The 4,516-nt window shown below is 35.6% G+C and overlaps 1 long non-coding RNA gene across 1 annotated transcript; it reads left to right on the forward strand.

Annotated features, from left to right (window-relative positions):
- Positions 1-599: 599 nt before the first annotated feature.
- Positions 600-2,769, forward strand: LOC148271784 (uncharacterized). The gene is made up of 3 exons (XR_015825017.1): positions 600-879; positions 1,280-1,370; positions 2,200-2,769. It is a non-coding gene; the product is annotated as an uncharacterized LOC148271784 (long non-coding RNA).
- The last annotated feature ends 1,747 nt before the right edge of the window (positions 2,770-4,516 follow it).

The raw sequence follows: 4,516 nt of genomic DNA on the forward strand, positions 1-4,516 counted from the left end.
AATAAGAACATTTTATTCGTCTATTTGACAAGCTGTAAGTTCTGTAGCTTGGATCTAAAAAGGCCAATGTCAAATATAGTTTTTTAGATATAGATCGAGAGGTTCTAGACCCGTCGATACAAACCGGTTTACTTACATCAAAACTTGATGGTGAGGGAGATCGGTAGTGTATCTTCGTAATCAGTTTGGAGAATTTTATCTTCAACTATGACTTCATACTGTAACTATGTCATTTAAGAGCGTATATATGTGTACCGTGACGTACGCTTCCAATTGTTTTTTATCGATGTACCTACCCAAAATTTGAAGAGGGGGGGGGGGTCGGCAGTGTATCTTCGTAATCGCTCAAGAGAATTTGCCTTCAGCTATACCGTCACGGTGAAGGTATGACGTCCTTATCTTCCCATCATAATCGAGGCCCTGATACCGAAAAGTCCACCGCGACCATAATGCTGCACCCTTTTAGCAAACTTATTTATTTAAGGGTAAAGCTATGGTTTTCTAAGACAGCGGTACCGTCACAAAGCGGCCGTCACGGGACGGCGGATGACGTCATTAAAACGTTGACTATGTAAATCAATGGCGCCGGTTTCCTAGAGAGCGTTGACCGTGAACGTAACGTCGAAGCAACGGTGCCGCCATTTGCAGGACGGCCGTCACAGCGGTGCGAACTGTTTTCGAACGGTTTTTGTCGCGAAGCGGTTACCGTTTAGCTGTCAAAATGAGTGCAAACGTGGTGCGGAATGTTGAAAATGACGAAATATTGATTAATTTTGTAAAAATCATGACGATTTATGTAATGGAAGGGCAAAGACTATTAAAAAGTCGAGTTGAAACAAAGTTCGTGAAGAAATATCGGGACAACGCTTGAAATATCAGGTATGTACTAAAATGTAAATAACAATAGAATCATATAAAAATAACAGAGCAAATGTTTATAAGCTACAAGAAAAAAGCTAAGCATCTATCATAATGTTATTTTTCTAATTCAAAACATTTATTATAACATTGTTTATACGTAATAGATTCCAAGGAATCCTAACCTATTTATTGTGTCTGCAGATAATTGGTTGAATTCTGTATTAAAATTTCGTAAGGTATCCAAAGTGAAATGCTTTTATTGGATTCAATTATCCTTTTATTTTTTTTATTTACAAGGGTGTAAAATGTGACGCATTTTGTCTTGTAAGGACATTATCAAACTTTTTATTAGGTTACCTTACCAAATCCTAACCTATTTTGAAGTTGACATTTTATGAAATAACACACAACATTTCAGATTAAAAGTCACATGGGTGGGATTTAAAATAAGGAGTTCTCCATGAATATTAAAGAGCCAAGAAAAATGCCTGGAACATAATCTTAACAGAGTAAGTTTGATGAATTTTAAATAAAATATGCCCTTTGAACATGAAATGAATACAACAAATTTGTCGATGGATACAAATAAGTATACCAATGTAATTCTTGTATAAACATTACTATAATATTTTTTCTGCATTAATTATTACATTTATTTATTCTAGAAAGCTACAAACACCAAAGAGTAGTCACCAATATAAACAGTTTTTGTTACAACTGAGAGGGAAAACATTTTTGAGAAGGGAATACTGAATTTGCGTCGTAGGTGAATTGGTTCAGGCGAATAAATCTCACCCAAATGATAAAAGTTTCAGCTCTTTTACTTCACAAAAGAAAACAGATGGAAGAGTTGAGGAAATGTGATGTTAAAACATAGGCAGAATGGAGAATGTTACAATGTGTAAAATGCCTACTTAAACCAGCCTATGACAGAGCATAAGCCCTGTAAGTGCTTAGACTTCCATATTCCCTTCTCGAAAATGTTTTCCCTCTCTGTTGCAACAAATTTAGAACTAGATAACTCCCTAGGGAGGAAATCCAGCCTGTCTGCAAACATTTGGACATACTCAAAACATTGTTTTTAATGAGTAAACTTATGGCACAGAAAAACGATTAAATGTAGACATACTTGGGACTTATTAATACATTTGTTCCAGGATTCTTATCACCGAATTCAATTAAATAATATGGTATGTAAATGAGCTCCCATTTATATTTGAGACAAGTTCAAACTAGTTTTATAGCAACTCCATAAACACCAGTAATAAGTTCTTATTTAGATACATAAGGTAGGTTGCAATAACTTTCCTGTATATTCATTGTGAATTTTATTTTCAGAATAAGTACATACTACAAAATTATTTTCACCCAAGTGCAGATCAAGATACGAGTAGTGAGAGGGTAGATACTCTCCCGATAGTACTACTAGATTTGCTGTGCGAGTCGAACTCAAATGTTTGCCAGCAGAAATTACTAGGCTCCCGAGCGATTTCTTCACTGCCTCAACATGCAAGGACAAGGGGACATTCGTCAACGACCTACGACTCAGACTCGCAGACATCAGACAAACACCAGGCATCCACCACAGTCCAAAGAAAACCTTTATCCACAAAGAACTTCTCAACACGAGCCACGTATTTATATTTACTGACTGCCACAGAAGACCATTCCAGAACGCCATACAATGTAGAACAGACGGGAGACAAGACTTTCTGAAATCTACCTTCACTATTGTGATGGAAAAATCCAATGACACCATACCCACAGCAGTACTTACTTCGGACTCACCAGATCCACCTCCAGGAAGGCAGACACTCCCCTGAAATGAACACTTCCCAGAATAATACTGATCATAAAAACAAAAATGTACTAATAAATATGAGCAAACTATTTTTACCTGGATGCAAATTATGTTTTAAATACCTCTTATGAATGTACACATTATTGTAATTCCATTTTGTATTATAATTTTATACACCGCAAGACAAAAAAAATTACGAGTTTACCTGCTACCGCGCCCCTTGACTTTACTGAACCCTTTTTCTAAGAAATCCTTTATCGATACCTCTTTCTTTTGTTTAATAAATTAAGAACACTATGTGTCACCTTTCTACAATATTTACATTTTAAAATGTCTCAACAGTCTTGTTTTACCCGCGTTTGAGTGAACATAACACAACAATCATGGAAAGTGCAAAGCAAATGTCGATTGCGATAAAATCCAAAATAATCACATTGTCGCAAGAAAACATATCTAATTGTGAAATATCTCGTCGAGTTGGGTATTCAGAAGGTGCAGTGAGGTTTTTATTAAAAAAAATCCAAGAAACTGGATCCATAGAACGGAAAAAAGGAAGCGGACGGGGGCGCGTGACATCTGCCCGAGATGATCGCTTAATAAAAAAAATTGTTATGCGCGATCGATTTTTAACGGCACCTGAAATACACGCAGAGGTGCAGTCTACCAGCACATCAACATTTTCAGTAAAAACAGTGTCCAGGCGGCTGTTGGAGCATGGTTTCCAAGCACGGAGTCCCGCAAAGAAACCATTACTCACGGACAAAATGAAGAAGGCTAGACTGGATTGGGCGAAAGAGCACCAGAATTGGACCTTGGAGGATTGGCAAAATGTTGTTTTCTCTGATGAATCAAAATTCAACCTTTTTGGTCCAGACGGCAGAAAGATAGTTCGACGAAAACGTGGGGAAAGATATCATCCGTCGTGCGTCACTCGAACCGTTAAACCCTACGTGATGATTTGGGGGTGCATGACAGCATACGGTTTAGGACCTCTAAATTTTGTACAGGGTACGATGAATGCCATTCAGTACAAAAAAGTGTTAAAAAAACATATTATTCCAACAATCGAGGACATTACGCAGTATACCGCGGACCCAATTTTTCAGGACGATTCTGCGCCGTGCCATAGAGCCCGCACTGTGAGTACAAATATATATATTTTTAAATGCATTTTGTGACCACATGATAAATAATTTATTGTTTTTTTATAGATCAATGAATTCAAGGAGAAAATTGGCTTGAAATCGTTGACGTGGCCCGGGAATAGCCCTGATTTGAACCCGATAGAAAATTTATGGGCGATTATGAAAAAAAAAGTCGGGAAAAAAAAATCAAAAAACATTGAGGAATTAAAAAAAAACTTAATTCAAGTTTAGGAAGAAGAAATAACATCAGAAATTTTAGATTCGCTTTACGCTTCTCTAAATAATAGAATTTTACATGTTATAAAAAATAAAGGTGAATTCACTAAGTACTAAATATTTTTAAATGTTATAAATATGTTTAAATGTAAAATACTTTAATTTAAAATAAAGCGATAAGAACCTACTTCTTAAATATGAATTAAAAAATAACATGTCTTTTATTATTCCATCACAAACACTCGACCATAAATGAACCGTTATGGGTCTCTAAGGTTCGGGTAATCTGATACCTGATATATAATGGCAATTTCTAAGTACAATTCATGATTAAGATTTTTTATTTTAACCTTGAAATAACGAGTAGTCATCACATATGTCAAACAATATAAAAAAAACTAATTAAATATCAAGAATAATTCATTATATGTCAATTTTAGTTTTTTTTGAGAACTCGTAAATTTATTTGTCTTGCGGTGTATGTATTCTTCTC

This window comes from Micrasema longulum, unplaced genomic scaffold, assembly GCF_059751315.1.
Source record: "Micrasema longulum isolate JH-2025_06_02 unplaced genomic scaffold, ASM5975131v1 h1tg002651l, whole genome shotgun sequence".
Classification (NCBI taxonomy): domain Eukaryota; kingdom Metazoa; phylum Arthropoda; class Insecta; order Trichoptera; family Brachycentridae; genus Micrasema; species Micrasema longulum.